The 23605-nt window shown below is 35.8% G+C and overlaps 2 long non-coding RNA genes across 2 annotated transcripts in view; one reads left to right on the top strand and one right to left on the bottom strand.

Moving 5' to 3' along the window:
* Positions 1–23605, top strand: part of LOC138702021 (uncharacterized) — a 248757-nt gene that overhangs the window by 114968 nt on the left and 110184 nt on the right. The gene's annotated exons all lie outside the window — the stretch shown is intronic.
* LOC138702326 (uncharacterized) lies at positions 17782–19707 on the bottom strand. The gene is made up of 2 exons (XR_011332838.1): positions 19246–19707; positions 17782–19150 (listed from the first exon to the last, which is right to left on the bottom strand). It is a non-coding gene; the product is annotated as an uncharacterized lncRNA (long non-coding RNA).

Below are 23605 nucleotides of genomic sequence, written 5' to 3'. Positions count from 1 at the left end.
GTCCAACGAACATCACCCTTAGTTGTGTGTAACTGCTGTATTATGGAAGGGCTGTACGTGATCTACCGATTAAGAGAGGCGTCAGAAGTCCTCGTGCTTGATTGAGGAGTCTGGCCGCAGCGATCCTGCTGTGTGCACAGGGTCAGCGTCTCCCCCACACAACGGTCCCATTTGTTTCAACACACAATTTGTGCCTTGTTCCGATGGTAGATAGGGTAGCGACCGACCAACATAATAACCAAAGTTTCCCTTCCCGCTACGTACTTCTGATGAGAAGTCTTTTTTTTTTTTTTTGTCTTCAACCTTGTGTCTGAAGAAAAAACATCCTTTTAGAGAGAGTTGGGCCATTATTTATTTATTTATTTATTTATTTATTTATTCTGGTGTAGTTAAGGCCATCAGGCCTTCTCTTCCACAACACCAGGATTACAAATACAATAATAGAAATAAACAGAAAAAAAATACACTATATACAAAGTAAAGCTATACAAGAAATAAAGAGAAAGAAAGAGAAAAAACACTGTAAACAAAGTAAAGCCACACAAAAATATACACAGGTGCAGTCACACAAACTTCAAGTGAGTAGTTAAGTATCATAATTAATTGTATCCTAATTAACTAACATAAAGAAGAAATTTGCAATTTTTATCTGGATTAAAAAAGAAAAAGAAAAAAAAAACACAAATCAATACTTCTAGCAATACCTAAAAACATTAACTAAGACAACATTTTCCAATTTAATTTTGAATTGTGATAAAGTCCGGCAGTCCCTGACATCATTAAGTAACGAATTCCAGAGGCGAGGTATTTCTACAGTATAGGAAGATGAGTATAAAGACGTTCTATGATGAGGGATAGAAAGAAGTGCTTGATGTCGGTTTCGAAGAGTTGTGAGAAATTGAAAGCGCGATAAGAGATAATTCGGAGTAGAAGTATGCATGATCCTAAACAGAAGAGACAGTGAATGTATTGTTCTTCGTTCCTTCAGACGCACCCATGAAAGTAACTGGAGGGAAGGTGTTATATGGTCAAATTTACGAGTATTGCAGAAGAATCGTATGCACACGTAATGAACACGTTGTAGTCTCTCAGCTAAGAGTGAACTTACATTAGTTAGCAAGGAATCGCAATAATCAAAATGGGGCATTACAAGCGTCTGAATAAGATTATTTTTTTAGACTAAGTGGTAGAAATTATGTATTAATGTGAAGAAAGATATGGGTAATTTTATGTGTGTGGATTAGTACAAACGGGGAATCCGAAAATCCGAAGTTTATTAACGACTCTATTTACCTTACTTACTTACAAATGACCTTCAGAGAACCCTGAGGTTCATTGCCGCCCTCACATAAGCCCGCCATCGGTCCCTATCCTGAGCAAGATTAATCCAGTCTCTACCATCATATCCCACCATCCTCTGTTTCCAATCCACATCTATATTCTTCAGGATCCCCATAAGTTTATTCCAATCCCACTTTCAGAAGCCTTTTCCAGGTCCGCAAATACTACATACACTTCTTTATTTTTGTCTACGAATAATTAAACATTTAATAATTAATTTTACCAGAAAAATTCTGGTCTGGGAACGTGGTGAGCAGTTAATTTTACTTATTTCTTCATCTCACGCAAGAATCCTCTGATTGAGGTTCTGGCTGATATGTACATCTATTATCAGGCAGTACATCTCACTTGACGATATATGTCAGAGGAAGAACAATTGTTTGTATGCATCTGAAGTCTGATTAGTGTAATATGTAGCTATAGTCGCGACGCTGTTATTCCCGGCGTGACTCCTCCTCTTTGCTTACGCCTTAAGAAGTGAAGGCTCTACAAAGTCTAGGTAGGTAGTATCGTTCGTTATTTTTGTTCTTTCGTTGCCGAGCTACCAGACGAGGAATTTATTTGCCGCACCGTTAAACATTATCATGTCGTAGCTCCTATGATAATAAATCAAACGCACTATAATTGAGCAAATAACGTCTTAGTGTTCTTTCTTCGAACGCCAACGAAAGAGCCAAAATGGCGGGCGATTATATTAAGTATTTATCGAGCCTTAGGAAATGCATAACGTCATCATCAGCGAATAACAAGCCGCACACGTTTAAATGTATGTATTTGTATGTATTTATTTACACTGCAAGTGGGCAAGCACCCGGTGGCAGTGGTATACACAATACAATTATACGATACACAATAACACAATAATTACAATTAATAATAAAACATAAAATAACCTAATTTTACAATACAACCTACATATGTATAAGCCCTACATAAGTTTCAGTAGTCTTTCACTTTACTCTCATCTCACTCACTGTAGTGGCATTATGACGCATTTCACTGACACTTTAGTACACATTTCACTGACGCTATAAATTATCACTGATCGGAACTATTCACTGCACTGTAAAACCATAACTTCACTGACTCACCTCGCATCACTGATACAACAGTTCAAATAAGACAGATAATTATACCTTTATGCATACTTATAAACAGAACTACATTTAAGCTAAACCTACATTTAAGCTAAACAACCTGCAACGTGATTGGCTGCCGGAAATAAGAGCGACGGGACTATAATAGGCGATGTATGCAGTGGAGGGGGGAAAGGAACTGACTACCCTACCCCATTATCTCCAGGCCTAGTTGCCTCATAAGTGGTGCATTCTTGGTATCATTGTGAGGTTCAGACCTGTCTTCGGACAATTGAGTAAACAACAACTTACGCAAGAAATGAAATTAAAGGAAAAGGTTGTTGAACGCAGACTAAGTTTCAGTAGTCTTTCACTTTACTCTCATCTCACTCACTGTAGTGGCATTATGACGCATTTCATTGACACTTTAGTACACATTTCACTGACACTATAGAACACATTTCATTGACGCTATAAATTATCACTGATCGGAACTATTCACTGCACTGTAAAACCAAAACTTCACTGACTCACCTCGCTTCACTGATACAACAGTTCAAATAAGACAGATAATTATACCTTTATGCATACTTATAAACAGAACTACATTTAAGCTAAACCTACATTTAAGCTAAACAACCTGCAACGTGATTGGCTGCCGGAAATAAGAGCGACGGGACTATAGCAGGCGATGTATGCAGTGGATGGGGGAAAGGAACTGACCACCCTACCCCATTATCTCCTGGCCTAGTTGTCTCATAAGTGGTGCATTCTTGGTATCATTGTGAGGTTCAGACCTGTCTTCGGACAATTGAGTAAACAACAACTTACGCAAGAAATGAAATTAATGGAAAAGGTTGTTGAACGCAGACAAGAGAAATTTAATTACGACTTGCATAATTTATCTTATTTTGGAAGGTAACCGTTGAGTTCATAAAAATAGTAATTAAAGGGTCATTTATGTGAAAGAATTAAATTTGAAAGTTATACTAATTTAAGAGTGAAAGTTTCCCTTTATGAAGTATGTGTTCCTCGGGTGGATCTCGCTTTACAGAGCCATCTGTGTAGACAACATGCTCCATTGTTGTATGCAAATCAGTTTGCTCTGAAGCTTTTATGTTGACCTCCATGGGAAAGTCACCGCGAATCGTGAGTACAGGAGACTATAAATAGCGAACTGTCGGTGCAATTAGCATAAATACAAAGCAAATAAGATCCTCCCAAGTGCCAGCCAGGTATCGAAAGAGTCACCGCAGTGTTTATGAGAGTGCAGCAATGTGTGATTGTGTCTGGCTTTTGGTTACAAATGATGGCGCGAGTAAAAGGGCAATGGTCGAAGGGAGTATAAAGGAATAAAATTGTAAGGAAGAAGTGAAAGACAGTAAAACAAATGAGCTCTTCTGGACGCTGTAAACAGTGGGGAAATGTTAAGAGGTAAAGGAACCAAAATGCGTATATCACGACGTACAGGAAAGTAAGTTGTGCTATGAAGGCGTTTATAATTTTCTCATGCTTCTTATTTTTTGTCGTCAGCGTTATTGCTATCAGCACTACCACTTACAAATGTCTTTTAAGGAACCCGAAGATTCATCGCCGCCCTGACATACGCCCGCCATTGGTCCCTATCCTGAGCAAGATTAATCCATTCCCTACCATTATATCCCACCTCCCTCAAATCCGTTTTAATGTTATGCTCCCATCTACGTCTCGGCCTCCCCAAAGGTCTTTTTTTTGCTCAGGTCCGAGGCTTTTGTTGTGGTTTTGTAACAAGCTCCATTTACGGTGATGGGTTGTTAGCCCAACCCCCAAGCTGGAGGACCACCCCTTATCGGCTTGTACTGGGTGTTCAGTTCAAAATGTGTCTTTGCTCGCTGTATGTCGTCATGTGGCTAGCTGATGAGCCTAGAGAATTCAATCTTCCTACACTTCCGCAGCTCAGGTGTATAACCTAAGAGACAGAGAAGTTGGCTAGCAAGTACGGCGTTCATTCTGAAGAGTACGTACCGATACGTACGGTGACGCCGGTAGTGGCAGGAATGTGAACTGTTTGGAAATACGTACTGTCGAGATATGGGGAGAGGGTTAAGACAATTACTTACGTATTTGTTGACTTTAACTTCGACGGTCAACATGGTCACGGAGCATTTGATTTGTGTTGTGGAATGTTACCGTACGCAACCGATGATAACAAATACCCTGCGTACGACTTGCCGGCGCAAAACACAGTTCGAAAGAGGTTATGGTAGCACACAGACCGTACAGACCGCCATCTGTTGCTACGACGTTCAAGTTATACCGTACACGTTCTCAAGTTCAGATTGAAGAACGCCTTAAATAATAGGCAACTTCTCTAACATATAAGCTGAAACTCGCTTCAAATCGGTGACCCAACAACAGTGACGTCATGACACTTTGAAATGAACACCCAGTATATTCGCAGATACCCTTCATATCTGGATATCGTCTCTTCTATGCGTAACCTATGGACGGGCCATTATACCTGGTTTATCTTGTCTCAGTAGCAATAAAACCAAGTCCCTTCAAATGAGGGTGGAGATTATAGGAGCGTTGTAAATTTTCAGAATTCTTTTCAAACCTTGTTATTGTACAGGCTACCGGAACTCAGTTTCTTGAAAGACAAGCTCAGTGACGGAACTACACAGTACGAAGAGAGATATTTTGTAATTTTATTTTGCGCTACAGAATGTATCAACTGGTCCCTTCCACCACTGGATGGCTGGACGGCATCGCTCCACTCCCCCATTGCCATAACAATACAGACGAAGTAAGACATATCTCCTTTCTCTCTCTTTTCACAGTGAGACAAGATACATCACACAGACTTTAGGGACTCACAATACAATATGTGGTATTTTAAGTATTACTAAATGTTAATATAGGCATTAATTTTGTAATACTGTTATGTAAAACATGGATTAATCTTGCTCAGGATAAGGACCGATAGCGGGTTTATGTGTGTGAGACAATGAACTTCTGGGTTCTCTAAAAGCTATTTGTATGTATGTCTGTATGTATGTATGTATTTTTTATTTTAGTAGGTTATTTTACGACGCTTTATCAACATCTTAGGTTATTTAGCGTCTGAATGAGATGAAGGTGATAATGCCGGTGAAATGAGTCCGGGGTCCAACACCGAAAGTTACCCAGCATTTGCTCATATTAGATTGAGGGAAAACCCCGAAAAAAACCTCAACCAGGTAACTTGTCCCTACCGGGAATCGAACCCGAGCCACCTGGTTTCGCAGCCAGACGTGCTGACCGTTACTCCACAGGTGTGGACGTATGTATGTATGTATGTATGTATGTATGTATGTATGTATGTATGTATGTATGTATGTATGTATGTATGTATGTATGCATTCACACTGCAAATGGGTAAATATCCAATGGCATTGGTAACTAATTACCAGGCTTCGGTCCTGGGCACAGAAACGCATGAAGTTCAGGACGCACGGACGATAGTGTTGTGTTGGTCGAGTGGAGTGGGAGATGGAGAGCGCCGTTACTTCGTGTCTCAACATGAAAACAGTCCGTCACAGTACGGCACAAAATATATTTCACCCTGTGCAGGTGCAGTATATACAGTATATGCGTAGTGTAGACAATAAATGTCTACCATTAAAGTATTAACGTGAGTTGTAACCTTCAATCAGGTGTCCCTACGCCGAAGCCTGTTACACGTACCGCAGCCAAGCAGCAATACACACAACGGTAATGCACATTACGGACCCACCTGTTCTGTTGCATCACCCCTTCACACGGATCATGACGTCATTTATACTCCGTGTAATCAAAACCTCATACTGGTTACTCTGTGTCCCTAGGTCGAAGCCTGCTAATTACACTCAATAATGACAATTAATAATAAACGCAATTAATAAAAAATACAATTAATGATAAATTAGTAATATTTCAAGCTGAAATATGCCTTAATTCACGTTGAGGTATTCGGCTTGCTCATAGGTGCCCGAGGGACTATACCAGCTTTTTTCGAAGAATTTCGACGGCAGTTTGCTCTGCCAACATCTCTGAGGGATGACATTGTGCTAATTGTGTTAAAAATCCTGCCAAATCCTAATTAATCACATGGTGCCACATTAATAACAATTGTAATTTTTCACGCCCTTTTCTTCGTTTCCCTTCTTTAAAATTTAGTATCTATGTTTACATATGTATAATAATTTTTTGAGGATGTACTAAGTCCATATGGGCTACTCTCAATGGGGGGCAGTTTAGTATTATTATTACTAATAATAATAATAATAATAATAATAATAATAATAATAATAATAACAATAATAATAAATTTGTATTAACAAAAGCCGCCCTAAATAAGGGTTCAATAGATCGGCCTACTAATAAATTCATTAAAAATAATAAAAATAATAATAATAACAATAATAACAAGGAGCATCCTAAATTAAATGAAGCACGATCACTCTAAATAACATTTAAAGTAGGCCTAAATCTAATTTGTATCTTAACCCTAAGTTCGAACTAAAACCCACGAGTAAGATATGTTATATGTACTTAAATATTCTAAACGAATTTCTTTAATTCACTCCATTTTTCTACGTTCCCTTTCACCTAGACTGCCTCTATTGTTAGGTAAGATCTGAATTGTTTCTTTTGCTGTCGATTTCATCCCCCTCCTCCCACCGTTATGATATAAATCCCCCCCGGGATAAAAGGTCTGAATGTAGCACTCAAAATAAGTGAAACATATAGAAACTCTGTGTTGTTCTGATACTAAATTTAGCTTCAGCTTTATGCATATTAAACGCTGCTTAATGGTGACGTAGCCACGAGGTGCTTGAAGTATCTATGCCACACGTGCCATGAGCATAGAAACCGATTCAAGAAGAAGAAAAAGGTCATTGTTGAGTGGATAGTCTTGAAAACGAAGAGATTTTCCTCACGAAGCTAGCTTGTTCTCGTTAGTGCCGTGACAGACTAATGTGGACAGTTCTAGTGCTCAATCAATAGCATGGGGTGATGCCCTCTTATTAAGCTGAGTGACAGACGGAGCTCCTGGAGCTATGATGGATGTTTTGTCATACTGGACTAATGTGTTCTGTTGTACACACGCTTGTTTACCATAGAGCATGATACTCAGGTTTGATAAATGCTGTCTGATCGTGACTGCGTGTACTTTGTACTGTCGTGCTCAATCAGTAAGAAAGCAGAGCGAGGCCGCTCGAATTTCCATCGTTGTAAAGGATTATAGGAGACGCTTTGATGTTTCTCTTTTTGAAATAGACTGTTGAAATGTCCAACAGAGTTCTGTTAACTGTTTTAAGGATATATGTACAGTAGTGGCAAAAAAAAAAAAAAAAAACCGGACCGACCCTTGTAGCTGGGGCCCGTTTCATAATCCGTACAAATTACAAATTAATAATTTACAAATAACAAGTAAAAGATTAGAAATGCTTATAAATTGTGTTTCACAATGCTATTTTATTAGTTTGTAAAGTCTGACGAACTATACAAAATCAGCTAAAGAAATTTACAAATACGCATTATTGGTTACACAATATCGCCAACGACAGTTTACAAAAATCGCTAAGGAGCAGAGCTAAAGTCGCTGTATTTTTACTACTATCGATACATATGTTTATATTTTGTACTAAAATAGATTATTCTAAGCTTGCTGATTCATATTTCACCAACAGAAAATATAAAGTATTGTTAAAGAACTTACTTACTTACAAATGGCTTTTAAGGAACCCGAAGGTTCATTGCCGCCCTCACATAAGCCCGCCAGCGGTCCCTATCCTGTGCAAGATTAATCCAGTCTCTATCATCATACCCCACCTCCCTCAAATCCATTTTAATATTATCCTCCCATCTACGTCTCGGCCTCCCTAAAGGTCTTTTTCCCTCCGGTCTCCCAACTAACACTCTATATGCATTTCTGGATTCGCCCATACGTGCTACATGCCCTGCCCATCTCAAACGTCTGGATTTAATGTTCCTAATTATGTCAGGTGAAGAATACAATGCGTGCAGTTCTGTGTTGTGTAACTTTCTCCATTCTCCTGTAACTTCATCCCGCTTAGCCCCAAATATTTTCCTAAGCACCTTATTCTCAAACAGCCTGAACCTATGTTCCTCTCTCAGAGTGAGAGTCCAAGTTTCACAACCATACAGGACAACCGGTAATATAACTGTTTTATAAATTCTAACTTTCAGATTTTTGGACAGCAGACTGGATGATAAGAGCTTCTCAACCGAATAATAACACGCATTTCCCATATTTATTCTGCGTTTAATTTCCTCCCGAGTGTCATTTATATTTGTTACTGTTGCTCCAAGATATTTGAATTTTTCCACCTCTTCGAAGGATAAATCTCCAATTTTTATATTTCCATTTCGTACAATATTCTGGTCACGAGACATAATCATATACTTTGTCTTTTCGGGATTTACTTCCAAACCGATCGCTCTACTTGCTTCAAGTAAAATTTCCGTGTTTTCCCTAATCATTTGATTGTTAAAGAACATTAAGAGTATTTAGATTTTTATATATTGGCGACAATGGAGTTTCATGTGATGTGATTGGTCGAGTATACCAATACGTCTATTACTTAAATGACCAAAGTTAGCACCAAATTCAGTCAAATAAGTAAATAACAGATTTAGTCCACGTACAAATATGCAATTGATAAAATAATTACGATGTCTGACTACAAAATCAGGTTCATTTTTTGTGTTGATCCATCAGTATTTATTAATGTTGCGTCCATAACCTCACAAACATTAGTGATCCCAGCAGCAGCAGCATAAAAATTCTGTGCTATAGTAAATAACATTTTGGTGATCAAAAACCTGTCCCGAATTTAACTCTTTTAACAACATCAACTACCCTGTGGGCACTTTTGCACACTGATATCTTAGACATTCCGTGCTTATCTGCTAACCCACGGAACTGACAGATACTATGCAACCAATGCAAAATAATACAGTTCTCGCTTTGAGGTTAGGGCATCACTTTTCTCTTTTGGATGTTGGATGTGATGTCCCATATCTTGTAGGAGAGATTCCAGCGAAACGGGACTCGAAACGACTTCAGAATACCGCGTAAGTAGCGTCGCTATTGCATTACTGTATTATTTATTTTTGGTGTAGGGAACTTCTTTATTAAGTGAGAGTATTTATTAAATACAGTCTTCGTAGGCCTATATAAATACTTACGCGGTATTCTGAAGTATAGCGCGGGACTCATTCGAAACCTTTAATTAAATTTATACAATGGTACGAACGTGTTATTAATTCTTGACCGAAAAATTTTACGTATAGGCTACGTCTTCGTTTGATTAGACCTAAATTCAATATCTTCGTCTGTGTCATTAGAAGTCCTTAATAACATCAAAACTGCGTTAGTTTAATTCTGAATATTATCCAGTTACTCAACAATTAATTTAATAAGTATTTCTTTATTGTGTTTATTCATAATTTGTTGCAATATCAAACTTTACCATCTCAGAAGTATTGTAAAAAAATTACTAATTTTACAAGTAAAGTTTACACGTTTGTAAAATTACCCTTCATTTTGAAACAGAATACTTGTAAAGTGAGCAAAATTTAATTTGTAAAGATTTGATTTCCTTTGTAAAGTTCAACATTACAAAAAAAGATTGTGAAACAGAAGTTTACAATTTACAAGCAAAGTTTACAATTTACAAAGCTTGTAAACATTGTGAAACAGGCCCCTGATTTCAGAGCCTTGTTCACTCCAGAGCACATAGACTGGTAACTAAGACTTTCGTGGTTCGAATCCTGCCTGGGAAGGAAGCTTTTTTTTTATTCCTTATTCAAATTTATTCCCAATACTTTTCGATTTCAGCGATATTTTACTACTTAATTAACTTATTATTCCCAGAACAAAAATTTAACCAGCAATCGAAAAGTATTGGGAATAAATTTGAATAAAGAACAAAAAAAAAGTTTTGTTCTCAGGCAGGATTCGAACCACGAAAGTCTTAGTTACCAGTCTATCGTGCTCTGGAGTGAACAAGGCTTTGAAATCAGCTACAAGGGTCGGTCCGACTTTTTTCTTGCCACTACTATACATTAATATATATATATATATATATAATTGTTTTTGTTTTTCTTTTGTATAAAAAGTACACAGCGTTTTCCGAATCCATTGATATACTATAGTTTATTTATTTGTGCTATTTAAATGGACATGTTGTAACGCAATACAGGTCAGCTAAATTTCCCAAAAGTTGCAATTTTTCCACACATATTATTTAATAACTTCACAATCATTAGAGATAGAATGCTGAAATTTTGCACACTGATTTCACATCCATTTATGCAGATCGTAAACTAAAATAATGCCCTATCTTCTGAAAAAAAAATAGGTCACAAAACATGATGTAAATTTTGCTATATCTTATATATGACTCATAACAAATTAATTGTATTAAAATTGAAAAGTTCACATGTCTGAGAATAATCCACTTCTTAGACATAAATATTTATTACATGCGGTAAAAAAAATAAAGATGTCAGAGATACCCTAACAATATATTTTGATTACCAAATTATATAACTGTATACATTTTTTTCATATTCTGATAAAACTGGCTTTTAAAAATTATTATTGGTATTTTTTATAGTTTTATCAGCTTTTTAAATTCTAGTAAGTCTTGTTATGGTAATTTTTGTCCACTTGTGAGTTCTTTTTCTTCTTAGAAATTTCACGTACATATACCCTTAAACGCCATGTTAGCTTTAGAATTGGGTTTTATGAGAAGTAATTATAACGGACATTGGCAGAATGGTTAGCATATCGGGTTTTCATATCAGGGATTCAGATTCTGAAGGAGTTTATGATGTACGTAATTTAATATGACGATGACGTAATTCAAAATCAAGTCGTTCTCTATCTGAAAGGTGTTTCAATATAGAATATTACGTTAATCCTACTATTACTTCACACTGCCATATTGTAGCCTATACTTTAATCCGACCGCAGTGTACCACTTTTCCGTCTTTTGTATCAGTGCGCTCTACTTTTTATCGCAATGAAAATAATTGTATATGCAAGGTGCAATCAATATATTGCCGAACAGCACTTGTATTTATTGTACCGTTAAACATACATGCGAGTGGTCGGCCTGGGTAGCGCAGTTGGTATAGCGCTAGCCTTCTTTATTCGAGGTTGCGGGTTCGTTCCCGGCCCAGGTCGATTTAAGTGTGTTTAAGAGTGCATGTACGTGAACGACCACAATTATTATCAGAAAATGCAGGCTCTGAATTTCTAAAATTTTATAAGGAAATGAACTCACAATTGGATAAAAATTACAAGGTACCACAACAAGACTTATTAGAATTTAAATATCTGATAAAAGTATAAACAGATTACTAATAATATTTTTAAGAATTCACTTTTTACTTTAAATTAAATTTTCCAAATTTTTAAAATTTTCACACATATTATTTCATAACTCCACAACATTAGAGATAGAATTCTGAAATTTTGTACACTGATTTAACATGAACTTATGCAAAAGGTAGACTATAATAATGCCCATTTCTTTGAAAATAGAAAAATTAGGTCACAAAACATTATGTAAATTTTAATATATTTGATATAAAACGAATAAAAAATTAATTGTATTAAAATAAACAACTCTACATATCTGAGAGTAGTCTACTTTTCAGAAATAAGTGTTTATTACATGCAGGGAAAATATTAAAGATGTTAGAGAGGCCATAACAATGTTATAGTTACCAAATGATGTAACTGCAGAATTTTTTTTTTCATACTCTGATAAAACTGGTTTGAAAAATATTATTAGTAACTTTTTTATACTTTTATCAGATATTTAAGTTCTAATAATTCTTCTTGTGGCACCTTGTAATTTTTGTCCAATTGTGAGTTCATTTTCTTATAAAATTTTAGAAATTCGGAGCCTTCATTTTCTGATAATATTTGTGATCGTTTACATACATATATCCTTAAATGCGACAGGCTCGTGTCAGTAGATTTACTGGCATGTAAAAAAGCTCCTGCGGGACAAAATTCCGGCATACCGCAACGCTGATATAACCTCTGCAGTTGCGAGCGTCGTTAAATAAACCATAATTTTTAATTTCACTGAAGATTATTGCTTCCATGCCTGTTGAATCAATTTATCAAACAGCGTTAGATTGTCTTTAAGAACTGAACTTCTACACGTGATTTTGTGCATACATGTCATTTTTCCTGGAATCTCTCCATAAACGCCATATCGCTAAACTACTACTCTGACTTTAAAGTGAAGCTTTTAGCATAGATTCCAGGCGTTTGTCTGATTCTAGATAACTTTTCCGTTTCTTTTGTCCTGTGTGTAGCTTACATTCAGAACAGTCCGGGAACTTATTGATTGCCCCTTGTATTGTTGCAATATAAATTAGTAACGAAGTTTTTGTTTAATACTTGTAAACCGCAGTATTGCAAATAAAAAAAAAACATTTATAAAGAGGGACTACTTTTCTAATTGCGCACTGATGTACTTTGTTGTACAACCAATTGCGAGATCCTTGCCCACGTACATTTGTTGATACGATGAACTAGCGTGCCTAGTATAGGTACACAAATTGTCCCCCGCTCGGAAAGCGGGAACTTTAACTGTCAGTGGACACTCTTCTATACGCTGGTTACCATGACAGCACAATACCGGATATTTAGTCGTTTCTCCGTCTTTCTTTGCCAATTTGCTGTTCTCTTGTCTTCTAACTCACGTTAGTGAGCTTTTCGAGATCTGCTTGTAGCGAACTGTGCCATTAGCAGCTTCCTTTGCTAAGAGATCCGCTAGGTCATTGCCGTAGTTATGCATGTGCGTTTTGGCCCAGCTAAAATCTAACATCCAGTTTTTATGCGTCAGAAGATTTGGGATCCTAAAATAGACATACAAGTCATAAATTTCCGAGAAGTTGGGTTTATTTTTTTAATAATTCCTAATACTTGCTGTAAACTTGTAGCCCTTTTTCTGCTTATTTTCTTCATGCTTCAGGCATTTTTATCTGCTGCATCTAAAATCGATTAGTGCATAATTTGCGGTGTTTTTTATTTTATTTTTTTTTTCATCTAGTGTATTTAATTGAAGAACAGCCATTCCAGGCAAACTGGGAATTCCAATGAAAATATATTTTTCAGAAATGTTTATTATTAGTGTAAGACATAGATTAAGGCTCTAAATTTAAATATTCTAATGTTCTATTTTCAAAAAGAAAATATTTTACAAGTTTTATGGGCATTGAATCTAAGTGGTCTTGGCTAGATAATGGGTACTTTTGTTTCCCTAAAATTTGCAGCACTTATTCATACAGAAACCAGCTGTTAATGTATGTTTTTCAAGGAGCTATTGCTGAAATATTTTGAGAGTCGGCACTGTTAATTCCAGAGATCCAGGATCAAGGAACTTTTACTCTGTACTATATTCTTCCTGCCACTTATTTTAAGTAGTTTGGGTTAATAAAATTAGCAATCTTATAGTTAAAGTGAATATTTTAACTTAGAAATGTCACAGTTGTTTTGAAACTGGAAAAATGAAGGACATTAACTCATCTGCAACATTATTGACATAATATGTTTAACATCCGTGACGTGAAAGAAACAGCTACAAAATATTTACCGATTATGTTTTTGTGAACTAATTGGATGCCATGAGATTTGCATAGCTTTCACATGGACACTATGAGAATGAATCTTTCTTTGCTTGAGGCAGAGACCTGAGTTTTACACTTTTTGTTAATAAGGTGTGTAGTTTGGGTTAATAAAATTAGCAATCTTATAGTTAAAGTGAATATTTTAACTTAGAAATGTCACAGTTGTTTTGAAACTGGAAAAATGAAGGACATTAACTCATCTGCAACATTATTGACATAATATGTTTAACATCCGTGACGTGAAAGAAACAGCTACAAAATATTTACCGATTATGTTTTTGTGAACTAATTGGATGCCATGAGATTTGCATAGCTTTCACATGGACACTATGAGAATGAATCTTTCTTTGCTTGAGGCAGAGACCTGAGTTTTACACTTTTTGTTAATAAGGTGTGTAGTTTGGGTTAATAAAATTAGCAATCTTATAGTTAAAGTGAATATTTTAACTTAGAAATGTCACAGTTGTTTTGAAACTGGAAAAATGAAGGACATTAACTCATCTGCAACATTATTGACATAATATGTTTAACATCCGTGACGTGAAAGAAACAGCTACAAAATATTTACCGATTATGTTTTTGTGAACTAATTGGATGCCATGAGATTTGCATAGCTTTCACATGGACACTATGAAAACGAATCTTTCTTTGCTTGAGGCAGAGACCTGAGTTTTACACTTTTTGTTAATAAGGTGTAACGTGAGTTCACAAATCTTGTAACATCCATGACGGAACATTTTTTTTTTTATTTTCTGCAATAATAAAAAATTTTATTCAAACAACTTTTTTCTGTAAAATGATAATGATCTTGTATATTGATTTCAATAATAAAATTTGACAAAAGTAATTTCATTTTCAATATATAGAGTTTTAAAATAGTAATAATGTAACATCCATGACAACTGAAATGACTGAGAATTGATCGGGTATTATTGAATTGTTCAATTCAGTCTGTTTGTTAAGTCGCAATTTTAAAACCAATTTCTTGTTTGGTTTAATGTCGAATATTGTTTTCTATCGTATTTTCTTCATTGCAATTATATGACCACTTTTTACGGTTTTAATAACGCGTAAGTCATAAAATATCAATAAAAGATTGGTTTACAATATTTACATTATTAAAATCCAGACGCTTGCCTCATAAATATTTGACCTTGACTATTGCAAGAAATCTTATCGCACGTGGCTGAAGGTTAGAACTTTAATTTGCATTTTTTTTTTTTGTATGTGGTTATGGAGTTCAAGGCCCCACAAGTCACAGGTTATGTGAAGAAATCTTTTAGCGGCAAGGGTGTTAACCATTGAACGGACAGTACGTGACAAGAGTTTCTCTCGTTCGACAATGAATTTATAATTGCAAGAGAAAACCCGGCAGAGGAACAAAGGAGTCCTTTCATTACCATTGATATTATCTGTTTCTCATTGGAAGTTATTTAAAAATGTGTGTTAATAAATTTATGAATTTTATGAATGTAAACTTCGTTGAATTGGGTTTAGCTTTCCCAAAGGCATACTGGTAAAAGTGGCAAGTTCTTCTGCGGGATGTGTAGTTCTTATCGTCAGCCTGTCACGCAGGCGGTTCGGGTTCGAGTCCCTGGGCCTTTCTCGTAGTTCTCCCGCTTTCTCAGTTTAGGTATCAACATCATTTCTACTTATCACCCTTCCACCAGCACTGAATACCAGAGGTCTGCATCGGATGTTTTCGCTCGAGCGCCAAGTAGTTCATAGCATAATCCGATAGGTAGCGCACATGCATGATGGGTAAAATTGTCGCGAGCGATAAATCCTCGAACGGTATAAGCCGAGCGTTAGACATTCGTTCTAGCTACAGTGATGAACTGTGTAATAACATCATAGATGTTTATCATTTCAAAACTTTGCAGTGTTAAACTAACCTCTCCATAGTACAACTATAAAACTTGCTTTAAAATGTAATATAAATGTTGTAGGTAAATGTTCCCCCTCCACACAGGAGTGATTTTGTTTTTACTACATCTGATAGATGTTATTGGATATAAATGTAATTTTTATAAACGGAGAACACAATCACGATAATGCAAGAACTGTATCAAGTTTTCTAGTAATAATAATAATAATAATAATAATAATAATAATAATAATAATAATAATTAGTGTATCAATTTTTGCGTCTGTAACAGTTGTGCAGCATGATAATTCGTTTTATTATATTTTCTGTGACGTTATCTCTGTACTAATATTAGAGACTTTTCGCACCCTACTGAGAAGTCCGCGTTAAACGTTATTGTGACGTCATTAATCTCACATCCAATCAGAAGATAATACGTGTCAGAGCCTTGATAACGTTGCGCTTATCCGAGCGACCCGGTGTGGTTATTTGTGCACAAATAACGTGATCAATAACGCGAGTGTGTTAATGAAATAAAATTTGCAATAATGGCTACACGACTCAGATTTACAATTAGCGATGATATCTGTCTTCTTCGGGAAGTGTTAGCAGTTAATCTTTACGAAGACAGCAGTAGGTGGAGTGACATTCATAATAAAATTCGGGAAGGAACGGGAAAGGACTTCTGACTTCGTATAATGAAAGACCACGTGCAACACCTTGTGCAGTTGTGGAAGAAAGAAGACAAAGCAAATCTAAGGAAGTAAGTAGGTCTATATAATATTCTATTTATAAGTTAATGAAATGTGAAAAGAGAAAAGATTAGTGAAACATGATTGTGCGAAAGTGATGCACTGTTTCCTGCTAACAGGGCCAATCGACAGCAGGGAAAATTTTAGGCCTACATTACTGTTTTCAAGAATCTACAAATAAAATCGGAGTGTCTTTCTGTAATTTCAAAATAATAAATCCAAATATATATATTATATATATGTATGTATAATATATATATATATATATATATATATATATATATATATATATATATATCTGTTTACATGATAACTAAGCTTAAACAACTGTTTTTAAAATCTGTATTTTAGATCTGGTACCGAAGAGCAGTACGGGGAAAAAGAGCAACTTCTGCAACAGATCACAGACATGGCGAGAGATTTTTACTGGGAAGTCAACGAAGGGTGATCCAATAATTAATGCTAGACAGAAAGGTGTGGAAGAAAGGGATCTTGCTCTGTCAAATTTTCAGGTTACCATGCCCTCCACTTCCATATCTTCCAGTCCAACAGAAATATCAGAGGCTTCTTCTGATATAAGCCTACCTCTCCAGGAGACCTCTGAAAATTCTGTTGAAGTAACAACTCAAAGGTAAATAATTATAATATTCTGTCTGCATATGTAAGATATTTCACATACAGTATGTATCAGAATCTGTTACAGTAAATTGCTGTGTTCGGATTATTGTAATAAGTTTTTATGATTCAATTTATTATAACAGCAAGATATTTTGAATAGGCCCATATTATATTCACTATAATTGTGTGGACTGCATGTGTGTTTGTATATTTACAGAAGCCGAAAGAGGAAGGGAGGTCAGCTTAGTTCAGATATTATGAAATTCATGGAGAAAAAACAAAAAGATGAAGTGGCATGGAGGGAGCAACAACAACAGCTGGAGAGGGAGAATTTTGAGTTAGAGAAGCAGGAAAGATTGCATAGGATTGAAATGGAAAGAAAACAACAAGCTATGATGGAGAAAATTATTAATCTTCTTTGAAATAAATGATCAAACTTAAGTCCAATATACCATAGGCCTACATCCTACTTTCACAAAATAAATAGGCCTACTTTTTATTTAACTTGTTTTGATATATACATTTAACTTCACATTTCACTTCATACCTAATTACTTACTTTTTTCTTAATAATACAATTTATGTTTAGTAATAGGCATTTATCAGTTCTTGCTGCATAGGCCTAAGTATTTGTTTTCAGGTTGCAATTTAATTCCCAATTCACATAACAAAATCATTCCGAATTTGACTTCTTCACAGTGAAAAGAGATTAATATTCACTTAGTTCAATTCACAAAACCATTACTTAGTTCTTCTTTCATTATGTAGACCTAATTTAATTTTAATAATTTTAAAATAAACAGAGGAAACTTAGATCTGGAAATTTGGCAATATTTAGTCTCAATTATTATTTTAGCCTACACTTAAACTTTTCTGTAAGTGCAGTTCAATTAACAAGAATTGAATACAAGCAAGTTTTCTTATAAAATATTCATTATTTTAATTGTAAACGTTATTGGTTACTACTTATGTACATTTAATTATTTCAAATATATATTCTTACTGCGACAAATATTCCCTTAATGTAGGTGGGGAAATGTTAAAGTAATGTCCAGTTTGGCTGCCATACAAACATGTGTGACATTTGGTCATGAGAACAGCTGTGAAGTACATTTTCTCTAATTCTTGAAGATTAATTTTTTTATTTTTCTTAAAATCAAGAAATGCAAACTCCCTAATTACTTTACCAAATCCCCACTCTACTGCTTGTCTCACAGTACTCATGGCACTATTAAAATGTATTTGTTGTGGAGTTAGATTATTACCAGTAAAAGGCTTTAAGAGGAGTTCCCTTATAGGGTATGCAGAATCCCCATATAAGACAAACCTTTCACCATCAGGGAAGGTAACACATTCTTTAAGTTCACTATAGAAGTTAGAGCGACGGAGTATCCCTGCATCATGCATTCTTCCAGGAAACGGCCCTTTCAAGCTTATTGTCATACCATCTGGACAAACTGTGGACTGATATTTCACACAATGCACACGCTTGTGACCAGAAAAATATTCTTCTTGGTTCACAGATGGTCTGCAGATTGGTCTTGCTGTACCATCAATAAAACCCCAACAATTTTCTATTGGCACATTATGTGAACCGATAGCATTAGAATAGAATCTCAATTTTGTCCTGGTAAGCCACCTTACATTCCTTAAATTAGTTAGTAAGAAAACTGCCTTCTCATGAACAATGTGCATTACGTGCTTGCATACCATTGAAATGTAAGGGGCGGATAAGCCAAAAATCCGCTCTAGATCGGTCAGTCTATTAGGGTAGGCAAGGCGCCGGAGAAAAATGCAGAGGCCTTCCAGTCCTGGATGAAAAAGTGTAATAATTAAAATCTTGAGATCGTCTTTAAAAATTATCATAAGAAAATATATGTATTATGGTATTTGTAATTAGACCTACCTGATAAGCTGCGATCTGCGAGTTTTAAAGTAGCTGGTATATTCAAAAGATTTACTAGTTGATGCAAGTCATGTTTCTCAAATCGGAAATGTTGTAGGCATTCTTCACTCGAGAAACTGTCTAGGTTAATACGTGGAAATTGTATCGATCTTAATACTGCAACTTCTCTCTTTTTTCCTAGGACTAATAATATAATATCTTCAAAATCTTTTAGATCATCCAATAAAGCGATGGTTAATAAATCCTCCATGATTTACGTACAGAAGAAGCAACTTGAAATAGAGTATATGTAACAGCTGATTGCAGTATCGAAATAACAAATGACGGCCATGGAGAGCGAACGAACAAGTGAAGGTCATGGAGAGCGAACGTTTCCGAATATATCCGAAGAATAAAACACTGCTTACGTGGCGCGAAAACTATCTCGTGGAGTAATTCCGTTAATCTAACTACGTCATTGACACGTCATCACTTCACGCAATATAACGTTTATCGTTTAGCACAGAAGAGTGGTGCGAAAAGTCTCTATTGTTATTAATCTACTGCTATATCAATAATATTTTGTAAAACGTTTCTACATTGTCGCAGTATATAGGCGGAACACTATGTATGGACCTATCATATTATATGTGGTAAATCAAATATTGAATAATTATTAATTAGTAATAATAACTGTATATCGAAGTTTTTCATACTACTTTATTTATAACTTCATGTTCCTGTTTTGGTACGTTCCATTGACTGTTCCATTAAACGTTTGTCATAAACGCAGAAAATAAAGCCTTATTTTTACCATGTGAGCAAAACATATGTGTATCTTATCTGTCGCCTTCCATACAAGATAACACATGTCGGTGAGATGACCTTGTACTGTGCTTTTATTTATTACGAGCGTATTACGACCGATCGTATCTCACTCGAGGGTGCTACACTCGACCGAGTTCAAGCGAGCGATTTAACTTCAATGCAGCACTCTGCTGACTACTATTCTCCGATCGCCGACTGGTGAAGCGCGAAGAGGATTGGTTCAGGGCAGAGGCAAGCGATGTTGCCTGCTCTCAAACTGGATACTGGGCGAACCTTGCGTAGTCAACACTTGTAGTTTGGAGTGCTCTTGTTTATGCTGTACAATAGGCCAATAGAGTCAAAGTCTAAATGCGTAAGACCAAGAAACAGAACCAGAAAACTGACCAGCTGACTGCTTTTCATCAGACCAATGAGAATTACATTTGTGCGAGATCGTGCGTATTTGCTTGGTTTCCGCACAAAACCAATCCGCGGAAAGTTTAAAATTCCACATTCAGTATTCCCAACCTAACACGCATAACAATTTCTCTCTTCTTACCGCTTAAGTGACATATTGATTTTACTGCTTTAGGCTTTTAACATATTATTTTTAGAGACGTTCAATATAGTAATAATTATAAATTGGAAACTTACCACTGCAATTTCACCTAAATTGCACTGTTAATTATTGTTTTTAAATATTTGCAAAAATTAAGTAAACTCTACAACTCCACTAAAGTTACTGCATTCGTGATGCAAGTAACTTTAAGGAAGCCGTGAAAAAATCAACAAACTTGCCGATGTTATTACTGCAATATGTTATATAAATAATATTGTTATAATATTAAAATGAAAAATAAATCATTACCTAACCTTACCGTTTGTTTTAAGTTCGCATTTATAGACTGGGGGAAAAAAAATACAGACGTATTTCACGGCCTGCTGGAGTGTAGTAAACACAGAAAACATTTTAAAGCAACAATGTTGAAGATAGATATTTTTGTTTTTCAAATTTGCCGTCATTGAACAGAAACCAAGATGGAGATTTCATTGCAACTAATTAGAAATTCCTCTTTCAGGTATGTAATAAACGATCTTCGCAGAAAATAATGTACGATACACGAGCGGTATGTTTTCTTTCAATTCTCGGAAATTAAAAAAGCTCAACTACGTTTCGGTTTTTCAAACTTTTCCTCGAACATGAAAACTTCAACATACCGTTCTTGTAACGCATATTATTATTCCGACACTAGTTACCTTCTTCTAGAAGGGCAGTTTGACTTAGGAAGGGAAAAGGTACTAGAGATGCAATTGGGCTGCTACGAACAATCGACGAAAAAGACCTAAAGAAAAATAAAGAAATGTGTATATAATATTTGTGGACTTAGAAAAGGCGTTTGACAGAGTGGATTGGAATAAACTGATGGGAATCATAAATAAAATTGGTTCGAATTCCGGTCGGGACAAGTTACTGGTTGAGGTTTTTTTTCCGGGGTTTTCCCTCAACCTAATAGGAGCAAATGCTGGGTAACTTTCGGTGCTGGACCCCGGATTCATTTCACCGGCATTATCACCTTCATTTCACTCAGACTCTAAATAACCTGAGATGTTGATACAGCTTCGTAAAATAACCCAATAAAATAAATAAATAAATAAAATTAGTGTCGATTGGAAAGAGAGGAGGCTGTTCAGGAATCTTTATATGAAACAACGAGTCAAAGTTAGGATAGGAGAAGAAATGTCAGAAAGAAGCGAAATAGAGAGAGGAGTTCGTCAAGGATGTCCTTTATTTGGAGGATTAAATGAAGAATTGTTTTCAGAACATGGGAAGGGTAATAGCAGGAGGAAGAAGAATAAAGTGCATAAGATTTGCTGATGATATGGCGTCGTTAGCAGAAGAGAAGATGATACTAAGGAATATGCTACTGGAGCTAAATGACAGCTGTGAGCAGTATGGGATGAAGATAAATGCAAACAAGACGAAGACCATGATTATCGGAAGAAAAGTAAAGAAAGTAACCTTATGAATTCTAAATGAGGCAGTACAGCAAGTAGACAGCTTGAAATATTTGGGGTCTACTAGCTATAAACAGTAACATGAGCTGCAGCCAGGAAGTCAAAAAGAGGATAGCAATGGCAAAGGAAGCTTTTAATAGAAAAGGGATCATCTTCTACGTAGACTTCTGGTTAAAGAACTAAGGAAGAGATTAATGAAGCGCGTTGTGTGAAGTGTAGTATTGTATGGAGCAGAAACATGGACATTACGACGAAGTGAAGACAAGCGACTAGAAGCACTTGAAATGTGGATGTAGAGAAGAATGGAACGTGTGAAATGGACAGACAGAATAAGAAACGAAGCTGTGTTGAAAAGAGTGGATGAAGAAAGAATAATACTGAAAATGATCAGGAAGAGAAAATCGAATTAGTTGGGTCTCTGTCTGAGAAGAAACTGCCTACTGAAGGATGCACTGAAAGGAATGTTGAATGGGAGAAGAGTTAGAGGCAGAAGATTGTATCAAATAATAGATGATATTAAGATATATGGATCATAAACGGAGACTAAGAGGAAGGCAGAAAATAGGAAAGACAGGAGAATGCTGGGTTTGCAGTGAAAGACCTGCCCTTGGATATAACAATATGAATGAATTAACTATCGGTTGAAGTGTCCCATATTGCAGAACATTACGCTATTTGTCCTCTTCTTCGTCAGAGATTGCCGGACCGAAAAAAGTTGTAACGTATGAAGGCAGAATGGTTCATCTGAGAATAACCAGCTGTAATGCTATATAGGAAGACAAATAGCGATCATTTTAGCTTCAACTGTTTTCTAATGGATGCTTCTGTGTACTCACCGCCTTCTTGTTCTCCTTGACCCGCTAATTGTGTGACGGTGCGATGTTTACCTCCGTGACATCAATGACTATTGGCCTGTGCTGGCAAGAGTTCTTAGTTCATATTCAGATGGTTCGACAGCGTGTGCTGCGTTTTGACTCATTTGTGCGCCATATGTATCAGAAAATGGAATCGGATCTACACATATATTATTACTTATTAGTAGGGCTAGGATTTTTATGAAATTGCATCTTTTTTCTAGTAAGCCAGAGAAACATTGCTGCTTTAGTATTTATATGTTATGTGATAAACTGTGTGTTTTAAAACATATTTGTTAGGGCATTTTTTTGCATTGTTTTACCTCTTACAACTCATAAGAGCATTTTTTCTTTTATTCGGTCATTTTTGGGGTATTTTCATTTAATTTTGGCGATAAATCCCCATTATTAATGTAAAATATAATTGTTTTTCTTTTGATATTTTCTCTGCATATTTTTTTCAATTAATACCCATTATTTTGTATATTATTTTAATCGTTTTCCTACATAAATATTGTCATTTTAACGTAGTACACCCCATGTAATGGATCAGTCCAACCACTCCTTCAATATAGACTCCTCTATACCTGTTATTGTCGGACCATCGGATCTTTGCCCCTTCAGCGCTGTCGTCGTTCTTGGAAAAGTTAACGCCTCTACTCACCCCATTCCACCCGTTTCTCTCCCACTACGTCAAACAGCAG

Source organism: Periplaneta americana, chromosome 6 (genome assembly GCF_040183065.1).
Source record: "Periplaneta americana isolate PAMFEO1 chromosome 6, P.americana_PAMFEO1_priV1, whole genome shotgun sequence".
Taxonomy (NCBI): domain Eukaryota; kingdom Metazoa; phylum Arthropoda; class Insecta; order Blattodea; family Blattidae; genus Periplaneta; species Periplaneta americana.
The sequence above is the reverse complement of the archived record's forward strand: the minus strand, read 5'-3'. Positions and strand labels throughout refer to the sequence as shown.